Raw genomic sequence first — 15,129 nt, 5'->3', positions numbered from 1 at the left:
AAAGCTGAGATCATTCTCAGCTCTCACAGCGTTCTTTATTTTACCATCTTGAGGTTTCACATGGCACTGCCAATTTAAGTGGTTTCCAAACTTCATTTCAATATCATACATTGTACAATTACAGTTTTGCTAAGAAGAGCAGTCTAAGGGAGACTTATGGGTGTGTGTGACGGGTATGTTGAGGAACTCTTTTTAGCCACGCATTTCACTGCCTGCCAAAGAAATGTTTGAGGTACCACCTGCGCAGGAAGAAAACACTTATGCTGAAAAATCGTGTAAGCATGGAGGGTCATACCACTGTTCTCCTTCACTGATTAAATAGAAAGCATTTATTCACACTGAGAAATGGGCAAGGAATGTTTCCTACTCAGTTTACTTCAAAGTACACAAAGAAAGAACTACTAACAGTCTGACTTACAAGCAAGCTAAGAATAATGTGTCCACAACTGTAGCAGCATTCTACTTTCAGCCCAGAGCATTTACAAGGCAGGGCTGAAGGCAGCCAGCATGGATCTGCTGCACAGTAGGGCCAGGGCAAACTCTTTGCCCATTCCAGCCCCCAGACCTGTGTGGGGCTGCTTGGCAGGGTCCTGTGGGTGTGTGCATTGCAACCTGAGTAGTTTTGGACACCGTGTGCTACTTCCCTCCTTCTGTTCCTTCCTTCTGATAAAGGGATCGCTTTAGCCCACACTAAATACAATGTAAAGGAGCCAGTGCCCACAAAAGCCAGGGGGAACTGGTGATTTTAAAACCACTGTTGATTGGGACAGAAGTATCTTTGTCCAGAGAGCAGACTAAAAAAAGTCAGAAGCAACATCCAGAGATTTAATATTCAGAATATAAATAGCTCTCTAATATCAGAAAAATCAGCACTACTGAATAACAGAATGAAACAGATGATAACTGAGGGAAGGACAGTAACCATTCCAAGTGGTGATACATAAAAAATGTGAGAAATTTCTAGATACTGTTACAAAGAGCTGAAGTCCAAACAGGCTTAAATAAATAAATAAGGAAGAAGAAAAACCATAATAAATACATTAGGGATCATTACAACATGATCTGTGTGGACATGAATTCAGTAGGCCTTCAGGGATTTGGGTAGAATCCTTTCAGATGAATGTAATCAGAACTTTGGTTATCACACATTCCTAAAATCACGCCATGGTTGTTGGTTCAATTATATTTTTTAAAATACTCTTCAAATATAAAATGATAAAAGCTTCTTAAGCAATCTCTTTACCATTACAGTAATGTGTTATGAATTTAATCCCAGTGCATTCACACTGAAGGTATCTATTTTCACCCTCGTTTAATACAATACCCCTGGGAGAATTAATTCTGAGCAAGAGAATACACGCTCAGATAATGGTTTCAAAAACTATGGCACATGGCAAGCAATATTGTTAAATCTGAAAAGGCCCATTATTTAGGAAACAGGGACTTAATTATGTTTGCAATTCCTAACATTCATTGGCTACAACTCTGTTAAAAATCTCCAGAACACTGAAGTACAGCAATGCCTTTCTTGTAGGCCTGGCAGCACCTCTACCATATGAAGATTACCTTCAGTGCAGTAACCTGATGAACTCAAAACCCATTAAAATGCAGCTGAAAGAAGACAGGAAATCCTGAGCTTAAGAAAAGTGAGTACAAGAAGGATGTCATTTAATTTTATTGACATCTTAAAGACAATTACTGTCCTCCCAAATATCATGCTTTCTTTTTTTACACTTAAATTAAGATATGACATGCATTTAGCCATGCAGAATGGGAAAAATAGAGGGGGAAAGAACACGAAGCCTATGTTTTTAAGTGTAGTAGACAAGCATAAATTCACTGCAAAACAGTTTGTGCTGACAGAGTAATTAGACCTAAATGAACTAAGATTAAATTTGCACATCTACGGCACCTGCCATGCACCAGATACTGACACAGTGAGTACAGGACTCCATTTCACTGAGCTGGTTTTGAAGCTGACCTTCTGGACTGAGTGAGAAGTAAGGCCATGATGCTTTGAGGAAGCAGTCAGAAAAACACACTGACTGCAGTCAGGCCTGCAAGGCATGGACAAGCATCAGTGAAAGTTGGTCATTCACTCTCTAGCACCACGGAGGGTATTTCATTATTCATACATCCCTTTGGGGCACCTTCAGAAACAGAATTTCATGGTCAGCATCCCTGGAAACTTCAGAACTGATTGCGTACTGTAAGTATAGAGATAGCAAGACTAGAAGAAGGCAAGAGTCACTGTTTTTATGACCTCTTTATACTGAATTCCTCTAAATAACATTGAATTGGATCATATCCATTCACTTGGTAAAAACTGGATGAAATCATTTGAATATTATCTGAGATTAACATTGGGGGTAACAACCGTAACACACTTACTGACAGGAAAAGAAATCTGAGATGAGCCAAGTGATTTCACACCAAGAAAGAAGATACCGACATTAAGCAATCATTTAAGTCAAGGAATGTGCCAATCTCTAAATTAAGAAAAAGGGTTAGAAGAAGAAGAAAAAAAAATGCTGATAGGACTATGACATTCCAATAAAGATGTATGTGACAGCATTATTTTAAACTTGCAAAGTAAAATTTATATATAATTGCCTTAATGTCAAGCCTGTAATTCACAAGGGGCTTTGAAAGTTGCCCAAGGCAATACTCAGGTCCATTCAGATAATTAGAAGACCACAAAAGAGAAATTAAACAGAAATACATAGACATTATTGAGGAAAAAAAGGAACAGTTCATTGCACAATTAGAGAAAAATTCTTAATAGAAACACATTCAGGAATGACCTCTTCTCCATATCAAAGGAGGAACTATTAGGCTTTTTAAGATGGTTAGAGGACTGATCCTTAGAAAAAAGATTTACACAAATACCAAAGAACTACTGGAGGGGTAATTCATACCATCTATTTTTAGCTAAAGGCTTTTAGCACCTAAGTTACGATCTTGTAGATGCAGCATTGAAATGGACTCATAGAAGACAACTTAGCATCTCTCACGTGCACTCCCTCCTGTTACTGACTGCAGAGTAGATAATGCCAGCTAGGCAGAGAAGCATTCACCATTCTCCCTTCAAACAACATGTTAAGTACACCTACTAAGTCAAACAAGACTTTTTGCAAGCTCTGAAAGTCTACCAATGGTTGGCGATGTAGCTGATGGTTTGCAAAGTTTGTTTTCACTCTCCTTGATTAAAAAAAAAAATAATAAAAAGAACATCTATACTTGAAGCAATTACGCTCATGTCCAATGCAGTCTCTATTTTAAATGCCAGTAAGAATCTTTCAGAAGAATTGTGAAGTAAAATACGTCCCACAGATTAGTAAAATTGCACTTTTGGCTCTGCTTGTTTTTGCATGGTAGCCATTACATAAACTGCAAATGCACTTCTACCAGTTATTCTATTGAAGTGACTATACTTGGAATACTTGCATTTTATAGCGGCATTTTATTGCCAGGAGATTGAGAATAGGACATGTCTATTAAAAACTCACTGATAACTTCAGTAAATCACAGACACGTCACAATCAGTGCGAGACAAAGGCAGCCATTCTGAACAGTCTGTAGTAACTGAAGAGTATCGCAGAATAAATATTCTAATGATGCATGGGCATTTTTTTGTTAAGTCTGTCAGGTTACACTCTTACTGGCATATACATTACCCGAATTTACAAGTTCTGCTGTGGCTGAAATTTGAACGATGCAGAACATTTTGGCCTTGACTCCAGGAAATAACAGAAACGTTTTAGATTAAGACCACAAGGTTCTTAGCAAATTTATTTTCATATTTCATATCAGGAAGATGGACCTAACTGATTTGCTAGATTAGACTACTATAGCACTTCAGGTGCTGTCACTCTTCGCTTTGGTCTGCTGTTTACAACAGTAATTCTGTTCTCTGCATTCACATCATGCAACTTGTGGTCACACTCTTGACCCTAGCTTCCTAATCACATAATTCCTCTTTGCTGTAAAAGCCTTTTAAGAATGTCCCTGCCCACATTCAGACACACTCTGTATCGACTCTACTAACAACTTGGCTGTATCAGCTATCTGCTTTCACCTCCTTCCCTGTGCCATTTTATGAGTTATTTAAAGTTCCAAACAGTCAATCACATTCCATTGTTAAATGACATCTTCAAGACCAAGTTTCCCTACAATGTATTTAAATTTGACACAACCAAATATTTAAAAGATTACAAAGTATTTCATCATAGCAGAAGAATATTAATCTGAGATTATCTAATGATCTGCGAAGTTCCTTTCAACATAACATATGCTCCTTCTCTGCATAAGAACATTATTTTTTCATACACTGTGCAGAAACATTTCACTTGCTGAGTAATACAGCTTACATGAAGCTGCACATCCTATGAAATACCACACCAGCTGAAAGTTAGTAATGAATTGCTTTGCTACCAGCTTCTGATCTATGCAAAAACAGCTGCTGCGCAGAATTAGCTCTTTGGATGGAACTGCATTTGACCCACAGAAATACAGATGTTTTCATGCAAGTTTCTTACCTTCTCTTGAACATCTGGCTTCTAGTTAGCTTGCAGCGGGGAAAACAGAGAGGAAACGAAAAACTGGCAGCAGCTCTTCCTTAAGACAATGCCATACCCGGGCAGATCCTACAGACACAGCTGAATGGCCTTGTCAGCCAGCTGAAGGAGGACAAGATCAAATCATTCCATCGTCTGCAGACTGCACAGGCTATGCCAGGAGCCACGAGAACCCTTTGCAGCACTATGGGATACGGACCTCAGAACTCCATGCACAGGCCACCTGAAACAGATAAGAGGTAGGTCCAGAGTCATTCTCAGATTTTTACAGTTCTGTGAAGACAACAGCCAACTCCAATGGCCTGAAAACCTCTTTAACTTTTTGGAAGCATGGGGAAATCCTGTGGTACATGCTGAGAAATTCTGCTGGAGAGAACAGCGATGTCTCAAAGAGTCAGCAAAGAGATCACAACTATTACTCCCTCAGGGTACAATGGATTAATAGCAGCTCATTTGAAAACAGATAAAACTGTGTGGGTGAATGAAGCTGAGCCTCTCCTATGGGCTCAGAGCCTGCAAGAGACGTGGCTGGTCCTTTAAGCAATATCTGCAGTACAGTTTTATAGTGCACAGTCAGTCTGTCTGTAAAAAGAGACATTGCAGATGAAGTAGAAAAAAAAAAAAAAGAAAGAAAGATTTGCTCAAAATAATATTGATCAAATTGCCAGATCAGTGAACAGTGAAACAGGTATGTCTTCCTGTAGGTCTTTGTTACTGATTGACTGTAGAACCATTAGTGTGAATGTGCTTTCCTAATGGGTTAGCAGAATTGACTTCTGAATGACAGTGTTTCTCCTCCAGGCTTATAAAGCCCCCAAAGTGCAATAAATGAAGAAATTTTGCTGAATCTTAAAGGACAAAGGTCAAACAGAGGCAGAGATAAACTCTGACAGCCCCACAGTGAGTTCAACTTCTTTTTGCAAAGAAAGCATATTTTAAAATAATATTTTAATTGTGACAGTTAATTAAAAAGGAATCATAAACCTCTGACAAAAAGCTCACCAAACTATTCCCAAATGGGCTTCCGAATTTTGTTTCTGTTTTCTGGTGTACCAGCTATGTGCACACTTTGCTTTGTATTTCACCAACAATAGCTTAATAGCAGTCTGGCAAGCAGGCAGGCAGGGTAGTGTTCCAAGAGGCTTAGTGAAGGACCTTTAAATGCAGGGAAGCAGATTAAAAGTTCAGTAAACAATGTGAAGAACGGTGGTGATGAGGACTCAGAATGCCTCAGCAAAATGGGAATAACATTGACATGGCTTAAAAGCATCCTTTTTCTAATGGGATTCTCAGCACAAAACGCTCCCGGTCTCCTCCCAGGCTGCAAAATCTTCCCATTCTGCTTCCACACACTCACTCAGTGTAAGGTGGACAAACAACAAAAGCAAGGTGAAACTACATGCAGGACATGAGGAACGTGAATGTGTGTCACAGTGTGAGTGACTTCGGTCTGGCTGCAGGCCCCACAGAACTCATGGGGTTCTTTGTGCCTGAGGATGCTTACACACACACGGGACCATGTGTGTCAGCAGCCAGTGAATGTTAGCTCACCTACTTGGCAACCATACAGAATTATGCTCATAACAGAGAAAAAAAAGAAAAAGACAAGTTGGCTTAAGAGCCAGCTGGCACTGCTGGCAGGTTCCACAGGACGCTGAATTACTTGGTTTTACAGAGCACCATAGGAAGAAGGCCTGATGCCTGCCAAGGTTTGAAGCCAGTATTTCACCATTAAAGACAAAAAACCACTCTGGTTTCTGGTGTTGACTGACTTCAGGCCCAAGTTAACAACCATACCCAGCATGTCAGCTGTCTCTTCTGATATGCCTGCCCTTAGAATGGATACTGCAAATCTGTGTGCAGTTACACAGAAATAAATTTATCAGAAATCTTTACAGGTACTCAGATAATCTAAAAAGCAGCAAGTGCTTAGTCACTGCTGGGAGGCTTCAGATCTGAACTCCTGGAGGGGAGGAGTGCCGTCCAAAGAGCTCCTCCTCACCTGGGGAAGCTGCTGGCATTTTGTGCATTAGTCTTTAAAACTTCATCTAGTAAATGTAGTTCAGTTTAATAAACCAATAAATATTCCTGAATGAACATAACCAATGATTTTAATGTCTGGCACTAAAACTTAGGAGTAGATAAGTGCAAAGATAATAACAGATGAAATTTTCCCCTACCGGTACAAGGGGAGGAAAAATCCTTCTGGCTTTTATCAGAATTTCCACATGCAGACTCAGCCATTGGAACACGCATAAGTTAAAATAACTCTTTCAACATTAATAGTGACCAAAGGGACACAGCACTAATAGAAAATATTTGAACATAGACTGCAAATAAACAGGTACTTTAATTAAAGATTTTAGAGACAGGTGAATATTTTGTTCATCAGTTCATGGTGAGAAAGGACACGAAGAACACACACAGACATCTCTGCTTCTTTGCCAGAGGGCTGCTTAAGCCAGCCTGAATAGCAAAACCAAACCACTACTATCTCTAAGTATGAATAAGTGGAAAAAAGCCTGCTACACAGGATGCTGGGGTAATAGCTTCCTCCCATGGAAATTGGAGGAGGACCATTAGCGAAATATAACATCAAGAACTACTCTTCCAAGAAGTCATATACTTAGAAAATTATTTCGGGACCAAGAAAGTCCAGAATTCTGCTAAAGGATGAGCTTGTACAGAAGCAGATTTGTTCCTATAACTTCTTAGTGCTGACTAATGGCACACCAAGCAGCCTACGACACTGTGTCCTGTGCACCAGAGCAGCCACAGCCCAAAGTCCTGGACCAGAGGCCCCCTGGCCATTTCTTAAGTATAAAGCAAACTTCCCTACTTATGCATCTTCCTAACAGCACTGCCTGACTTCCCATGCTCCTCTATCACAACATATTCTTCTGCTTAAGGGAAAAAACAAATAAATAAATCAGAACAAGTGAGTTAAGCTTGTTCTTAACGGCAGATGTTTGTCCTTTCTTGGAAGACTAAGTTCTCATTCTGCTACAAAGAGGTGTTTTTTACTTCAATCCTAAATCAAGGAGTCTTTCCTCTCCTTTTCACTCCCCTTTCACTTGCCTGTCCAGACCACTTTTCCCTCTCTTAGTTAAAAAGAGTAAACATTTTAGACTTATTACAATACTTTTACCCTTCCAGAAGAGTTCTCAACAGGTTTTCCTAACATGACTTCAAGGTTCCGAGCAGTTCCAACTGCAACTAAAATTAATGAGAAATGAGCGTGCAGCAACTTGAGGAATTATGTCCATTTAGCATCAGTCAGGTAACACCACATCACCACTCTCAGTACAGCAATGAAACTATTTTCATGACAAAAATCAGAAGTCCAACATCCTTTTCCTTTCTTAGTCTTCAAATGCAGCAGCAAATCCTAGGTGGGAGGGAAGGAAACCTTCGCCAGCTTTGAACATCTCTGAAATAGTTTCTAGTTTCTAAAACCTGCCCAATGCAATGGTAAGGGATAAAAAGAAAAAGCAACAAAACCAAAAAAAAGCCACCTGCTCTGCAGTTTGAAATTGCAGATACTGCATCTACAGAGCTGTCTCTGCAACAGGACAGTGCTTCACTCTACCAAATACAAAGCAGTCCTAGAACTACAAGAAGAGATAACAAACATACCTCGAAATAAGAAAATAAAAAACAGCAACAACTCCTAAAGCAGACTCAACTTGTTCTTTTGATTGTTATTTCTGAAAGTACAATACGAAAATCAGATGAAACACACTATGAAATAGATATTCTAATAATGTAAGAGGAAATTAAAAGCCAATATTAGAGGGCTGCATGGTTCAGAAAATCAGGAGACTGCTACTGATAATTGCTATGTATAAGTACTCCCAGTGATTTATCTTACGTGAGTTATAAATCAGACTCAAACTCTAGACCTTACTGCATGTTTTCCTTATATGTAACAGTGGTGCATTTGTACTGTTGTACAAAAGGTTGTCAGTACTTCCACTATAAACCTTTTACTAGGATTTTAAATTTTGTCATAAAACAGTGTGTCAGGATGAAAACTGGGCAGTTGCAGTCTATTAACAGCACAAGATAAGACTGCAAATACAGTCACAGAAATACTGAAGCTGGAAGGGCCTCTGGAGATCACCAAGTCCAACCCCCTTGCTCAGCAGGGTCAGCTAAGCAGGCTGCTGAACTTGAATATCTCCAAGCATGGAGACTCCAAAACCTATCCAGGCAATTTGTTCCAGCATTTGATTACCTTTGCAGTAAAGATAATAAAACATATATGCATGAAAGTGAATTAACTACTATATACTGTGTATCATATGAAAAAATAAGTTATAAATTAGTAAGAATGAAAGCCATTGTTAGCTGGCCATGATCCAACTATACTAAAAGAATGCAAGCTTGAATTCATTACTACAGTATCTTTGTAGTTTGCACATACTTAAAAGGCAGCCAACTAACCAGCCATAGAATAGTAATGCTCCCATGTATTTCCCATGTATATCCCATGTATTTGAACTAACTCAGGGCCCATTTGAAAATATGACTCTCCTTAGTTCAGTAATCACTGTTACATTTCTTGGAGGCCACAAAGACAATATAAAAGTATACATGCCACATGTCTAATCACACTGATACCTTGGGCTGATATAACCTCAGTAATCCATACCCTCCAACAAGTACCTTGGAAAAAACAGATGCCAGCTTTATTGATTTCATACAGGCTTAAGACGCTGGCAAAGGATCAGCTATGAAACTGTTCTTTGCTCTTCAGTCAATTCTCTCATCAGCAAAAGAGACAGAGCCTCCTTTCCAAACACAAAAGGTGACAAGTTTGCATTCTGCCTGCAAATCCAAAGAACACTTAATACAGGTTTTCCTGGTTGCTTTGTTAAAAGACCGATTCTGCTCACATACACACAGGAAGAAAGAAAATCCATATTGAGAAGGCTCTAATTAACAGATCTTTCTTCAGCACAGACAAGTACCCAGAGATGAAAAAACTCAGATTACTTGCTTCACACTGATAAAGAGCAGAAGTGGAACCATGATCAGCTGTGGAAAGGCATTCCATTGTATTTAGGTAACCACTAACTAACGCACTTTTCATAACTCTTATCAAAATAAGAAATATGGCCTACGGTCTTGGTACTTTGATCAAAAACCTCACAGGCCTTCACAGGATCAATACTCTCTCTCTCTCTTTTCTTTAATAGCCAGGCTAAGGACGATGTTTGCTCTTTAGCATCCTTAGTATTTAGTATTGCATTAAAATCAATATCTTTTGCATCCTCCCCCACAAAGTCAGAGCTGAAAGCATTGGGACATTTGCTACTCTGCTTCCCATTACCTGAAATTAAACACCAATATCCACAAAAAGATAATGGGTTTTATTTCCAAGTCAGAAACAAGCATTCTTCTTATCATTTCACATGCTGAACTCAACCTGATCTAATTCCCAAATCTCAGTCTCCTCAGCCAAACATACGTATAATGACGCAGGAAAGAAACACCAGAGAACACTGCAAATACAGGAGTTTGATCTGTAAGTCTCCCTTTCTTTTAAGCATGCTTGCTCCAGTAGAGGAGTACAGCATATTGCTAAGTCTTACACGCCAGGAAACTCAACTACTAGAGCATTTCAGTTGGTCACATGTGTTTATTTTAAACAATATGCAAAAATTCTTTAAAGTTACTCAAAATACCTTTTCCTAAGCAAGAAGGGATTGAGAATTACTTTGGCTGATCTCAGTGCAACTGTCTGAATGCCATGGTCCTGATAGATCTCTAAGTAAGGTATGGTTTCTACAAAAACCTTCCTTCCCTGTGTTCCTTACTTAGTCTGGATAAAGAAAACATGCCTGCTATGATGACTACGTTGATAAAAGCTTTAGTGAAGTTGTGAAGCAGCTGCTCTGACAACACAGAGTTTTCACTGCAAGACAATTCTGGGTGATCCATTTGAGACTAGACTAGTTTTTGTTTCAGATGTTCACTGTGCAGACCCTTGCAGGCTGGGTCAGAATAGAGATGCATATAAACTCTCAGAGCTTGGAAACGCAAACTTAGACTCCCTCCATGCCATATCTGCTCTTTAGCACAGATCCTAATAAAGTTTAATGTAATAGTAGTACTTTTTCCCAATTATTTATTGTCAAATCAGCATGCCTTCATTAGAAAATCTCCAATTCCATTTAAATTACTGCTTATTTCAAATCCTCCTTTATCCATTTCTTTCTAGACCTACCTGTCCTTCAGCACTATTGAAGTAAACCTCCCAGTGAATCCTATCTGTAATCCTTTGCATTGAGGTGCAGCCTTGGAGAGCACAAAACAGATTCCTTTTGGATGAAACACAACTGGAAGACTGCCACTAATGTACTTCAGCTGCTAATCAATGCGTCATCTGTAGAACCAGAGCTTTTCTGAACTGCACATAATGCAGGCACTGGGATCACTTAACTGTTCTGCTTTACAGCCCTGCTCTCACCACACTGCCCCAGATGAGGGCACAGTCTCACACAGCCCCCTCAGCACTCTTCTGGCTCAGCCTTACCTTTCCCATGGCCCTAAACAGTGCTTTATGACTACAAGTAGGGCCGACCACAGGCCATGCTGCTATTTATTTCAAGTTCATTTTAGATAAAATACAGTATTTTTACTTTAATTATACTTCAGTATTTCATTTAAACACTGTTTCTGAAGAAAGAATTTATTTCCCCGATGACGTTCAAATAAAATCTTAACATTAGGGCATCGGAATTTGGCTGGAACCCTTTATTAAGAAATTCAACAAGGAGCTGTGGGTTGGGTTCACAGAACTGTTCACAGAAGATGCAAAATTTATTTTCAGGTCTCTTACAAGTCTGCTAAAGTCTTCTTGCTGGTCCACTTCACCTGGCCACTCTACTGATCTAAGTGAGAGCTCTCAGTTGAAGTCTGTTGGTGCAAGTTTTCAAAGCATCTGTTGCTGTTTTCCACCAGGCCTGAATGCCAGTTATTTGTCAGTGCAGCTCTCCACCAGCAGTGTACTCTCCTGTTAACAGTCTCATAGACATGTGGGACTGTGGGCAACGCTCTGCAAGTTGTGGAAACAGATCCCTCATACGCAGAGGTGAACTATGGAAAGAATCTCAAGAGACAGATCTTGGAAAATCTCCCTATAAGTCTCTCCTTCTCCAGAATCCGTGTCTTCAGCAGCCCACTATGCTTCTGTTTTCTGCTTTGGCACTTAGGGCTTCTGTTTCTACCTGCACCTGTACACTGCCTGCTTCCTTCCAATGGACCCAGCAAACCGCTTCCAAACCAGAAGCATAGAGACAGCAAACCTGACACAGAACAGCCCCACAGCTAATATGGTCCCTTCAGCCTGGTTTGTAACAGAAATATTAAAACATAACAATTAATAGCTCAACGACAGCAACTAAAAGAAGGGCAAGTTCACCCTTTTCAGGCCTTATAATGATACTCTCAACTGTATGACAACTGCTAACACCAAACAGATGTCTTCCAAACACCATGGAAAGAATACAGCATCATTGGTATGCTGTTCTGATGGATTTCTAGAAAGAAAGTCACTGTATAGCTGCACTCCGAAGACATGTTTTATGCATCATTAATGCAATACATAAGCTGTACAATTATACATCCATATGTCATTGCCCAATTTATCTAATAATATGTAAAAGTGTGTTAGGATGGTTTCATTTGATTGCTCTGGAAATGGTCTTTTGAGAGTGTATTTCACTCAAGCTTTTGTGTAGCACTAACAGGCAAAGCAGACGAAAAAACCCTGGGCCCTTTGTCTAAATAACGCACCTCCAAAATGCCCCAAAGTAAAAACAGTAGCATTACCAACCTCTGAATTTGTACACTTTTCTGATAAAGAGACCTTTCCAAAGGGTGTGCTGCAGCCCAGTCCCTCCTTCCTGCACCAAGAGGAACCATTTTAGAACCAATTCCATTGGATTAGGTTATCTTGTGCCATGACATCTCAATCTGACCCACTTCTTCAGCTTTGATGGGGTTTGTTTACACTGGAAGAAATCTGATTGAAAGCAGTGGGAGATTACAGCACTGCCCAACCAGAATATCCTTTCAACTTACGATGAATAATGAACACACACTGTTGGACACCGCTGCTATGTGGACTGAGCAAAGAACCAATCAATCTGGGTTCTGCCCTTTAAGGCAGAAAAGGCAAAGGAAACAAACAAACAAACACTGGATGATTCCTGAGAGGCCCAAGACACTGGTGGGCTCCCTCCTCCCACAGTGCTTAACAGCAGCCAGGTAGCAAAGGATGCTGTGGTCTCACAGCCCTAAGCTCTATGCCAGCTGCTGTCTGGGCAAACCCAGGTACAGCCCTTTATCTTCACCAGACAGAGCCATACATTTCAGAAAAGCAAAGGTGCCTTCACCTTTTTCTCCAGGAAGGCTATTTTGGGAGCTGCCTATCCAAGACAATTCCTTCCAGTAGGTGACTGCAGAATATCTCTGCAATTGTTCTCTCTTGTTTTAAGAAGAGAGATTTTTTTTTGCATACAGTTCATTCTTATGGCAAGAATGAATGGAAAGCATGTAAGGCTGCTATTGAATACCGCTGTTTATGTGCAATATATGATATATAGGAGAAAAGCTCCTTGAAAAGGCAAAAGACATCTGGCTTAGCACACAGTAGTAAGCGTAAAGAGATATGATAGTTTAATTATGACACTATGCTAAAGCCTACTCAAGACTTGCTGTTTAATTACCTCTGGGCTACACAAGTTGTTAGGCTGTCAGCAGCATATGTAGAAAGTGCATAGGTGGACATCTGCAGACTAAGAATGCCATGCATTAGTGGAGCTGTTTGCCACAAGCGCACAAAGAAATCCAGGTGCTAGATTATTATCTTCCACATAAAACTGAGAAAGAGAGATGCATAGCTCTTCGGAGCCTACCTGCACCCAAGCAGAAGCCCTAAAGCAGGGCCAGTTCCCTTGCTCACTGTAAGTCTAGTACACTTGCTACATAGCAGCTGCTTGTCTGCACACATTCCTGAGCTAAGGCAGGTCCAGGAAAAGTGACATCTTCTCACTTAGAAGTTTATAAGGACAAAAAGATTAAACTCCAGCAAGAGTGGCCTCTAAAACAAACTGTCTGATCTGAAATATGTAAGTGTGAAAGTTTTTCAGCCAACAATTAAGAATCTAGTCTCCATCTAAGAAAAACCTGTTATTTCTGCTGACAAAGTCTCAAATTCATCCCATAGCAGCAGCCAAGCATACTTTAGCTTGACACAATTCAGCAGAAACAAATCTTACAAAATGGACACTCAAGATAATGTTAACTATAGGAAGCACAGCTAGTTATGCCCACACCGTATCAAAGTCAAAATACAAGTCATTTTCACAAGCACTAATGAAAAAATCATCTACTTTCCTATTTTCTAGAACAATATTTACCATCTCTGACAGCCTCGTTGCTGCATACACCAGTATTATCTTTTAACAACTTGACAGAGCCACCTATATTCCTGCGATCATTTTATCCCAAGCTGAAGTGTAATAGCTCCTAAGTCGCAGGATTTGTATTGCAGCACAGTGTCCTGGGATTTATTGTTAATATTTTAATGATGGTTTACAGAGCGTATTTGGGTTTCCAATGGTATTGTTTTGTTTGGTCTGACAGCTGGAAACCTCAGGAACCTGGGGACAATATGCATCATCAGTAGAAGTGCAAGTAAGGCAACCATCTGAAAGACCTGAACCAAAGACCCAGGAGCTGCTGACTGTTACAACAGCAAATTACTGCTGTAAAAATGCTTTCTTAGAAGAATAAGAAATCTCGGACAAGTCAATTCCAGATATTCACTAAATAACAGCAGTTCTTACTGTTGCTCATGTTAGTCTCATAACTACATAATGAACACATGGAATGGGTCACCATGTGCCTGCTCTCTTGCAGGCAGCTGCAACCAATGTTGACTGACTGCAGAGTGGTGCAGGACTGCAGGCAGCAGTGTCAGCCTTCAGGCACGAGCTCCAAGAGCATGGCAGGAACTGCATGAGGTTGGGGCACCCAGCCTGCACTTTTTGGACAGGATGAGCAGTTTAGAAGAACTCTGAATGCTCGTGTGCCCTTCCTCTGTGCACATTTACCTTCACTCCAGCCCCACAGCTGCACCACAAAAAACTGTTTTAAATCCATAAGGTTAGAATATAGCCCCAGAGTTACACAGGTATCAGATTGAAATGTTTCTTGTTGAAACTCTCACAGGGATGGTAGCAAGGAAATATTTTGTGATTTGATGGCAAAATGACATAATTCACATTAAAAAAAACCAACAAAACAACACAACAGCAAACTATGAAAACCAGCTACATTCACAGTGTTTTTCCACAAGGGATTACTGTATTATTCTCCATTCTGTACTGTAGCACAGAAGATGACATACACCCATGTAAGCACCTATATGCACATGAACACTTCCTGCCAGTTTTACTGAAGTAATGACTATGTGAACACTGCAGGTATTACCCAGCAGTGGCCTCTCAGAGATGCTTGGTGTGGGCTGGGAAGTCAC

General features: G+C 40.1%; 1 non-coding gene across 2 annotated transcripts in view; it reads right to left on the bottom strand.

Moving 5' to 3' along the window:
• The window catches only part of LOC107319302 (uncharacterized), a 334,287-nt gene that overhangs the window by 69,745 nt on the left and 249,413 nt on the right, over positions 1–15,129 (bottom strand). For both annotated transcript variants that reach the window (XR_014947523.1, XR_014947522.1), the window contains one exon: positions 4,539–4,800. This is a non-coding gene — a transcript (uncharacterized LOC107319302). The remainder of the gene's footprint in view (positions 1–4,538; positions 4,801–15,129) is intronic.

This window comes from Coturnix japonica, chromosome 6, assembly GCF_054131305.1.
Source record: "Coturnix japonica strain WE chromosome 6, WE-NBRP24, whole genome shotgun sequence".
Taxonomy (NCBI): Eukaryota; Metazoa; Chordata; class Aves; order Galliformes; family Phasianidae; genus Coturnix; species Coturnix japonica.
Note: the sequence above shows the minus strand (reverse complement) of the source record. Positions and strands in the feature narration are given on the sequence as shown.